Source organism: Oncorhynchus mykiss, chromosome 13, assembly GCF_057628025.1.
Source record: "Oncorhynchus mykiss isolate SJ-2025 chromosome 13, ASM5762802v1, whole genome shotgun sequence".
Lineage (NCBI taxonomy): Eukaryota > Metazoa > Chordata > Actinopteri > Salmoniformes > Salmonidae > Oncorhynchus > Oncorhynchus mykiss.
This window is the reverse complement of record NC_143034.1, coordinates 32,139,234-32,149,921: the sequence shown is the minus strand read 5'-3', so window position 1 is coordinate 32,149,921 and position 10,688 is coordinate 32,139,234. Positions and strand designations below refer to the sequence as shown.

Genomic DNA, 10,688 nt, shown 5'->3' with positions numbered 1-10,688 from the left:
GGTCCCTCTTCCCGCTTGGCTTGTACGTTTGTATGAACAGATGCAATCCAGTATAGGTTTACACTTGGTCATGACAATGCCGGTAGGCCATTGAGACATTCGACAGTGTTCAAACCATTGAGATGAATTTGTGATTATTGATAAAACGTTAGGGATTTGTTATTTCCAATTAATTCATTTGGAATCCTATTAATTCAGGTCATATCTTTCACTATCTGAATGGGGGCTTTGTTTAAAGAGTATCATACCAGTCTAGCCTTACTTCATGGGAGCATGACAAGGAACACATGCAACTCCTGGTACAGCAAGATCACAAGATCCTGCAACGAATCTATTCAAATAGGTTGTTGTATTTGCCGAAAATTTGAACTATAAAAAAATAAATATATCCATCTCCATCTCATGTTTGGAAATAACATGCCATTGTCTGATCATGTCTGATGTAGGGTAGCAGTGATGTTGGACTATGGGTGTGTTTGCATTCTGCCAACATTTTAAGATTAGAAAAACTTTTCTATTTGGCCTGACTGATAGCACTTAGGGTGTGGTGCCTCCACCCATATAAAAAGGAGACAGTATTGACTTTAGAGTCGGCTACTTGTACAGAGGAGACAGAGGTGATGTTTCAAGAGAAACACTACCCTCTAGTGTTATTAAAGGAAAACTGAAGGAATCCAACACGAGAGAACCCTCTCACCCCCAACTGAGCACTACAGTATATAAGGAATTGGGTGTCAGTTTGGACGCAGACCAGCCTAGATTAGTTTTCATCCAATTACTTGTAGGTTACGAGTTGTACTGGTTTCCGTGAAACCTCTTGATTAAAGTGGTGAATGAGTTGACCCTTTCTCCCAGCGTCAGTTTGCTGAGTGCCATTGGTTTGCTGCAGGGTTGGGTTTCTCTCTCTTGGTAACTAAAGCAGAATGTGCTGCCAAGTCAGTATGTATGATGTGCATCCCAATGGCACCCTATTCCCTATAAAGCACACTACTTTTGACCAGAGTCCTATTGACCTTGGTCAAAAGCCATTTATAAGGAATAGGATGCCATTTGGGATATAGTCATTACCATATGAAGAGAGAGGACCGAGGGCTCTGATATGAACACAGATTGAGCAGCACATCTCCTCTCTCTCTGACCCCTAAAGCACCAGGTAAGACTGATAGAATTTAAGTCTGCTCCCGCTCCCCCTCTGGCACTCGAGGTCGCCAGGCTACTCATCATTACGCACACCTGTCACCACCTTTACGCCCACCAGGGCTTCATCGGACTCACCTGGACTCCATCACATCATTGATTGCCTCCCCTATATCTGTCACTTTCTCAGTTTCACTTCCCTGTTGGCGTTGATGTTGTTTTGTCTCTCTTGTCCAGACTCTGTTCTTGTTTAGTTTCATGGCTGTTTATTATTAAATCCTCATCCTGTACTTGCTTCCCGTCTCCCAGCGTCTGTGGTTACGGAACCGTTACATTAATAGGAGGGAATACAAATGATTATAGGCCTAGCCACTATTTAACATAACCAGTTGATAGAGACCTAACCTGTATTGAACATATACATTTAGATTCATTCTGATTATGTTAAAACAGTTGTGGAATAATGCATTTGTTTTCCGGTCAATATAGAAGTTTATTTTGTATTTATAACTTTTTTGACCATCTACTTCTTACTGTTGGTTTCAAAATTCCTTTGACCGTCTTTAGAATTGTGTTGATTCAAGAGTTCTAGCCAAAGTTCTAAAATGCCTAGTAGCTGATTTTTGTGAATACAATCAACCGCTATAGCATCTCTTGGATAGCACGGTTGAGGGTGGCAGGGTTGAGGGTGGCAGGGTTGAGGGTGGTAGGGCTGAGGGTGGCAGGGTTGAGGGTGCTAGGGTTGAGGGTGGCAGGGTTGAGGGTGGTAGGGTTGAGGGTGGTAGGGTTGAGGGTGGCAGGGTTGAGGGTGGCAGGGTTGAGGGTGGCAGGGTTGAGGGTGGTAGGGTTGAGGGTGGTAGACACAATGTAGGGGGACTGGCTCGTTTAAAAGACAACCTGGAGCAACACTGATGTGAGAGAGAGAATGGTTTTACTCTTTTTCAACAAGACACTGTACAACTGGCAGCAATACGTTTAATTGCTTTAAGTTGTAGAAACAATACAGCCACAAATTGTATCGAAAAATATTTACATTCATTTTTCATTTACATTAAATATTTGATAGAACTTCTAACAAGTAGGCTTTTTTTAAAAGCTGTTCATAAGGGTACCTGCACAGAAGTGTGTGAAGGAAATAACTAACTACCACTATGATGATACTGTAGTTATGAGGAAGTCATGTCCATTTGAAAACACCTGTGTGCTGATACTGCTCGCTACCGCACTGTATTTAGGTCAGAGGATTCTTCCCTGTTGAGTCATGAGCTGAATATCTGGCGTTGTGTGCATATGCACATGTTGACATTGACCTTAACTTGCTACCTTACATGCAATATGTATGCATATGGTCTTTGACCTTAACTCTGCTCTTAGTTATTCTTATTTTTACTCTGAAATGAACTCTTCTCATTGTAATTGCAGAGTACCATGTCAGGGGAAGGATGTGCGAGGTCTGTACCCTGGTCAGCTGGGTAGAATCCACATCGTTCACTCTCAGGATCACAGTACCAAGGCACTGGACTCAGTGGATTAAAATCACACTGCAGTTTTTACGCAGTAGCTCTTTTCCCATGGTTGCATGGCGTTACGGCCCAAATGGCACCCTAATTCCCTACATAGTGCACTACTTTTGACAAGGGCCCAACAAGGGAAAGGGGTGCCATTTGGGACACGGCCATTCACTCGGACTGCTATTGGGTAGTGGTACTATATGAACATCTACAACTAGCCTACTACCAGGTAGACTCTCCACGTAGATATGCGTTCATCACTTTTCAGAATAACAAGTGTGTTGGCTCGGTGTAAGGTTTATAAACAAAGACACTGTGTAAAGATTTCCGGTAAATATTTGATTGACATCCAGACACTATCATTTGGGACTGAAGGGTTCTATATTGTGTTGATTTGTGTGTTCATATGTCGTGATTTGTTCTCGACTGTGTAGCTACATAATAAACTGTACAAGTAATGTAGCCTACTACATACAGTATATACTGTGGCTAGCAACTTGAATGTATAGGCTCTACAGTGCCCTCAGAAAGTATTCCTACCCTTGACTTATTCCATGTTTTGTGGTGTTACAGCCTGAATTCAAAATGGATTACAGATATTTTTTTCTCACCCATCTACACACAACGACATAGTGAAAACGTCCCTTTTTTTAACAAATGTATTAAAAAGGAAATACAGAAATATTTAATTTACATAAGTAGAATCACCTTTGGCAGCGATTACAGCTGTGAGTCTTTCTGGGTATGTCTAAGAGTTTTACACACTTGGATTGTACAATACCTGCACATTATTTAAGAAATCCTACAAGAGCACCTCCTCCCAGCTGCCCACTGCACTGTGGCTAAGTAACACGGTCACCACCGATAAATCCATGATAATCAAAAACTTTAACAAGCATTTCTCAACGGCTGGCCATGCCTTCCTCTTGGTTACTCCAACCTCGGCAGTGTGTCAAATCGGAGGGCATGTTGTCTGGTCCTCTGGCCGTCTCTATGGGGGTGCCACAGGGTTCAATTCTCGGGCTGACTCTTTTCTCTGTATATATCAATGATGTTGCTCTTGCTGCGGGCGATTCCCTGATCCACCTCTACGCAGACGACACCATTCTGTATACTTCTGGCCCTTCCTTGGACACTGTGCTTTCTAACCTCCAAACGAGCTTCAACGCCATACAACACTCCTTCCGTGGCCTCCAACTGCTCTTAAACGCTAGTAAAACCAAATGCATGCTTTTCAACCGTTCGCTGCCTGCACCCGCACGCCCGACTAGCATCACCACCCTGGATGGTTCCGACCTAGAATATGTGGACATCTATAAGTACCTAGGTGTCTGGCTAGACTGTAAACTCTCCTTCCAGACTCATATCAAACATCTCCAATCCAAAATCAAATCTAGAATCGGCTTTCTATTTCGCAACAAAGCCTCCTTCACTCACGCCGCCAAACTTACCCTAGTAAAACTGACTATCCTACCGATCCTCGACTTCGGCAATGTCATCTACAAAATGGCTTCCAATACTCTACTCAGCTAACTGGATGCAGTTTATCACAGTGCCAGCCATTTTGTTACCAAAGCTCCTTATACCACCCACCACTGCGACCTGTATGCTCTAGTCGGCTGGCCCTCGCTACATATTCGTTGCCAGACCCACTGGCTCCAGGTCATCTACAAGTCCATGCTAGGTAAAGCTCCGCCTTATCTCAGTTGAGTGGTCACGATGGCAACACCCACCCACCCGCTCCAGCAGGTGTATCTCACTGATCATCCTTAAAGCCAACACCTCATTTGGCCGCCTTTCCTTCCAGTTATCTGCTGCCTGTGACTGGAACGAATTGCAAAAATTGTTGAAGTTGGAGACTTATCTCCCTCACCAACTTTAAACATCTGCTATCTGAGCAGCTAACCGATCGCTGCAGCTGTACATCGTCCATCGGTAAATAGCCCACCCAATTTACCTACCTCAACCCCATACTGTTTTTATTTATTTACTTTTCTGCTCTTTTGCACACCAGTATCTCTACCTGCACATTGCCATCTGATAATTTATCACTCCAGTGTTAATCTGCTAAAATTGTAATTATTCGCCTACCTCCTCATGCCTTTTGCACACAATGTATATAGACTCCTTTTTTTCCTTTTTTTTTTCCTACTGTGTTATTGACTTGTTTATTGTTTACTCCATGTGTAACTCTGTGTTGCTGTCTGTTCATACTGCTTTGCTTTATCTTGGCCAGGTCACAGTTGTAAATGAGAACTTGTTCTCAACTAACCTACCTGGTTAAATAAAGGTGAACAAAAATGTTTTTATTAAACTGTCAAGTTGGTTGTTGATCATTGCTAGACAGCCATTTTCAAGTCTCGCCATAGATTTACAAGCCTATTTAGTTCAAAACTGTAACTAGGCCACTCAGGAACTTTTAATGTCATCTTGGTAAGCAACTCCAGTGTATATTTGGCTTTATGTTTCATGTTATTGTCCTGCTGAAAGGTGATTGTGTCTGTTGGAAAGCAGACTGAACCAGGTTTTCCTCTAGGATTTTCCCTGTGCCTAGCTCTATTCCTTTTCTTTTTATCCTAAAATACTCCCAAGTCCTTAAAGAGTTGATCTCAGTGATGTGTTGGATTTGCCCCAAACATAACACTTTATATTCAGGACAATAAGTGCATTTCTTTGCCCATGTTTTTTTTTCTCAGTTTTATAGTACCTTACTGCAAACAGGATGCATGTTTTGAAATATTTGTATTCTGTACAGGCTTCATTTTAACTCTATCATTTAGGTTAGTATTATGGAGTAACTACACTGTTGTTGATCCATCCTCAGTTATCTCCTGTCACAGCCGTTAAACTCTAACTGTTTTAAAATCACCATTGGCCTCATGGTGAAATCCCTGAGCAGTGTCCTTCCTCTCTGGCAAGTGACTAGTTGTAGTGAATGGGTGTATTGATGCACCATCCAAAATGTAATAAACAACTTCACCATGCTCAAAGGGATCTATGTCTGTTTTTTTGTTTTACCCATTTACCAATAGGTGCCCTTTGCGGGGCATTTGAAAACCTCCTTGGTCTTTGTGGTTGAATCTGTTTTCAATTTCAATATTGCACACAGTGAGTCCATGCAACTTATTATGTGATTTGTTAGGCACATTTTTACTCCTGAACTTCTTTAGCCTTGCCATAACAAAGGGGTTGAATACTTATTGACTCAAAACTTTTCGCCCTTTCATTTTTTACTAATTCTACTTTGACATTATGGGGTATTGTGTGTAGACCAGTGACACAAACGGTGAGTTCGTAAATTCACTCTGGCTATCTACTGAACTCTATCTACTGCTAACCCTATCTACTGCTTTCAGAGGACTCTTGTTTGAGTGTACCAGTGCTGTAAAGTCTGCTTTCAACTCACACCCTCAAACACGTAGATCCACTGAACGCAGCTTACTCTCCAGATCCCAATCACCTGAATTCTGATCACCTGTTCACACACCTGTATGTCATTATCACACAGTATTTAATTATGTTCTTTGCACCCCATCATTGTGAGATATTGTTTTGTAACACGTCTTTCAGAGCGCTGGTTCCCCCCCCCCCCGCCTGTGTATGATAGTTTTTGGCTGCCTTATTAACAATGACTTTTGCCTATTCCCTGCCTATTCTTTAGCCTATCAGATTTCCTGTTATCTACCTATTTCCTGATCTCCAGGACTACGTTACTAGCCTTTTCCCTGCCTGTACTGTTGCCCTTTTGGATCCCCTGTGTGTGACCTTCTGCCTGCCCCTGGACCCAGCTACCTGCCTCCTCCTGTGGTCCTTTACAATAAACACTTGCTGCTCCCTGCGCTTGATACCAGGTCGGTCTTCCCTCATGTTCATCACAAGTGCAGAATAACTGATGATTTTACAAAGGCTCAATACCCGTTGTATATGCAAGGCCTGTTAGTAAATGTCGCAAAAAAACGTAATTAAATTATTGCCAGCAGCACAGTTAGTCACCAACGCTCTGGATAACATGAAAACAGCCTAACCAGCTCTGCTAGGGTGAGTGAGGTGTTCTAGCATTTGTGTCTGAAAGTAACTACCAAGGTAGCCAACGTTAGCTAGTTAGCTTGGGTGCTTGACTACCGTTGTGGGGTCAGAACGCTTGGACCAACAACTCCTCAGCCCCAGTGTGCGCTCGGAACGTTCGGCGAGAAAAACGCTCTGAATTTAAAAACGTCCGGAGCGCACTCTGGCACTCCAGATTGAATTTACAAACATGCCTATAATATCATCTTAATCATTTTAAATTCCGGCTGTAACACGTTTGTGTGAAAGTCAAGGGGTGTAAATATATTTTGAAGGCAGTGGTATATGGTTCTATGTAAAGCAACTTGAGACGTCTTATTCAAAACACTGAACTGTTACTCTATTCCATTCTGTAACATCTGTTTTTACCCCGCAGAGTAAAGTTTGCATCCTTGGATTACTCTCCGGAGCCTTACCGTGAACACTATGAAGACTCCCCGAGGAGTTTCGACCTCCAGACATTCCACCTCTACCTTCAGTGTTGCTTCACTACTAGCTCTGGAACCATGGTGTTACGTGCGGTTTGCTTATGCTTGAGAATCTCAGAATCAGCAAGCAACACAGCGTTACGCGCTGGACTAGAGCTACTTCACTACCTCTCTTTTCATCTCTTGATTTGGTCCTTTACATCAGAGTGTAATGGATTCCAGGTGACTACCTCATGAAGCTGGTTGAGAGAATGCCAAAAGTGTGCAAAGCTGTCATCAAGGCAAAGGATGGCTACTTTTAATTTTCTTCACTTTTTTTGGTTACTGCATGATTCCATATGTTATTTCATAGTTTTGATTATTCTACAATGTAAAAAATAAAGAAACCCTTGAATGAGTAGGTGTCAGTACATTTATGAAAGTCCAAAAGTGTAATTAAATCCCAAAATCTCAGCAACCGTTAATCAAATGACTCTTTATAAAACACATTTCAGACATGGATGCAGCACAATGCTTAACAGGGGAAATGAATAAAAAATTAAAAACATAAATATTTGCTACACGAGGATAAACTAAAGAATAACAAAAACTAAAGGATGAAAAGCAGAACCAAAATATGTTTATAGATCCCCTTTAAATATGTTCAGTTTCATCCCCATCAGGTCCTCTGGCAGGCTATTCCAGAGGCTGGGGGCATAGTAACTAGAGGCTGCCTCGCCATGTCTCTTGGTCCTAGGCTTTGGGATAGTTAAAAGACCAGTGCCAGATGACATCAAGGACCTACTGGGTTCATAACTGGCATGTATTGGGGTGCACAATCGTGGATTGATTTCAAAACCAATAGAATCTTAGAATGAATTTTAAAACTCAACGGCACCCAGACCGGAAAGCATCACAAGTAGGCTTGACTAGGCATAGATGAGTGTCTCTGTATCAGCCTGAGAGAAACAGCTGCACCGTGGCAATGTTCATCAGTGTCACGGCTGTTCCCTCTCCCCCTCGCCAGGCTGCCCATCATTACGCGCTTCATTGGACTCACCTGGATTCCTTCACTTTGCTGATTGACCCCTCTGTCTGTTCCTCAGTTTGATCCCTGTGTCAGCATTAATGCTTTGTTTCCCGGTCCAGATGCTGTCTGTGTTTTTTGTTTTGTGTCCATTAAATGTCCACTCTCTGTACTTGCTTCTCTTCTCCCAGTGTTTTTGTTTGGTGACGCCGGGTCTGGCTGCCTAAGGAACCGGGGATGCCTCAGCTGGCTCGTCAGGCTTCCACCCCGTAGCTGGCTCGAGAGGTTTGCTTTCCTCGGTTGGCTCCCATCCCGCGCAGCTGGGCATGATACTCAAAAGACTCAGTCGCCAAACTAAATGTCCTTGCAGCTGAGAGCATTAGTAAAAATAGTGGCTGTCTCCCCTCCCTTTTCCCCTTTTCTGAGTATGAAAAGCTGTAGTCCGTGGGAGGCTTCAATAAGGGCGGCACTACAATCTGAAGACCCATATGTTTCAGTGAGAAACATGCAATGAACTTTGCACTCAGTAATGAGGTCATTCACAATAATGGTTTTCTAGTGATTGCTCTAACGTTTGAAAGCGCCATATTCAATGTGTGGGCCACTCTGCCACTAGGGCATCAGTCTCAAGGTAACCAATGGAACGACAAATAAATGAACGTTTACAACCATGTTCTCTGAAAGTCTCCAATCTATCAGAATGGTAGGAGATGACAGTTTGTATAAACTCTGTAGAAGGCGGATTTAGAGGAACATAATTTAGGTTACTCACAATCAGTGGCGGTTCTAGCTTGTGTGGCTCCCTCCCAAGACTAAACCAATTCACCTTGGTGGTGTGCAGACTGGTTTTATATTATTTTTAATGATTTCGGCACAAACCAGAAAAAGCAATATGTCTGTGAAACTATATATTCACAGTATTATGAATGAATTGTGGTTTATTTGGTAGCATTTCGTAGTGTGACTGATTTTACTAATTGCATTAGTACTGTACAAAGTTAGAGGTGCGCTATTTGATAGATGCCCCCACTCTCCCTACCTCGGGCTTCCAGTAGGGTGACCTGAGGTCAACCTACTCCCTCCCCATCTCGTAATTCTGAGTGGGAGATCTTCCCAGGCAGTAGCCTGCCTAGCTCACAATCTAGAATCAGGGCGCCCACTCCGACAAGGTTAATTGCCCCATAGTCCCACACGGTGACATGATATCATTGACGTGACGTGCAAATGAGCGATAGAAAACCGATGGCGCAAATGACACCATTCCGATTTTTCTTTTGTGCGGGCGCCCCCTGCCACCCCCGGCAAGATGCCCATGTCGCCTACACCTAAATCCGCCACTGCTCACAATAACCATAGAGCCATTTCTACGGGAGTTGATATGGTTTCCAAGTCTTCTGTTGCTTAGTCTGCCAGGGAGGACTGGAGCACTACCAGACCCTGTCTGTCAATCTCTAAAACAGTTTGATGTTGCTGGGACTGGAGCACTACCAGACCCTGTCTGTCAGTCTCTAAAACAGTTTGATGTTGCTGGGACTGGAGCACTACCAGACCCTGTCTGTCAATCTCTAAAACAGTTTGATGTTGCTGGGACTGGAGCACTACCAGACCCTGTCTGTCAGTCTCTAAAACAGTTTGATGTTGCTGGGACTGGAGCACTACCAGACCCTGTCTGTCAGTCTCTAAAACAGTTTGATGTTGCTGGGACTGGAGCACTACCAGACCCTGTCTGTCAGTCTCTAAAACAGTTTGATGTTGCTGGGACTGGAGCACTACCAGACCCTGTCTGTCAGTCTCTAAAACAGTTTGATGTTGCTGGGACTGGAGCACTACCAGACCCTGTCTGTCAGTCTCTAAAACAGTTTGATGTTGCTGGGACTGGAGCACTACCAGACCCTGTCTGTCAGTCTCTAAAACAGTTTGATGTTGCTGGGACTGGAGCACTACCAGGCCCTGTCTGTCAGTCTCTAAAATAGTTTGATGTTGCTGGGACTGGAGCACTACCAGACCCTGTCTGTCAATCTCTAAAACAGTTTGATGTTGCTGGGACTGGAGCACTACCAGACCCTGTCTGTCAGTTTCTAAAACAGTTTGATGTTGCTGGGACTGGAGCACTACCAGACCCTGTCTGTCAGTCTCTAAAACAGTTTGCAATGTTGCTGGAAATAATCCTGGAAGCCCTGCGGTTAGGGTGAATCCTGTCTCTTTAAAAAAAAGTGCTGGTTACTCCCACAGCAAATCAAAACGAAACATTCCTGTCATTGCAAAGTTTCTTCGGGTACTCATTTAGGGCAACAATCATTATTTGGAGGGATGATACTGGTGTGAAACAAAAGATTAAAACTATAAGGAAGTACAATGTTATGGCCCATGGGCCATTGAATGTTTGGCACTTAAAAAAATAAGAAGAAAGAAAGTAGTAACAACAAAGACTTAAACTATTCAACAAGCAAACGTGACATGTGCTTTTATCAAGCGACTACCCAAATTCTCTGAACAGCTCAGGACATTATGCAAACCCAGTGAACCTGATAGGAAGACATG

The 10,688-nt window shown here is 43.2% G+C and overlaps 1 long non-coding RNA gene across 1 annotated transcript; it reads left to right on the top strand.

The window, feature by feature from the left end:
• Positions 1-6,330: 6,330 nt before the first annotated feature.
• LOC149978828 (uncharacterized) lies at positions 6,331-7,536 on the top strand. Its single transcript, XR_016485824.1, has 2 exons — positions 6,331-6,499; positions 7,090-7,536. It is a non-coding gene; the product is annotated as an uncharacterized LOC149978828 (long non-coding RNA).
• The last annotated feature ends 3,152 nt before the right edge of the window (positions 7,537-10,688 follow it).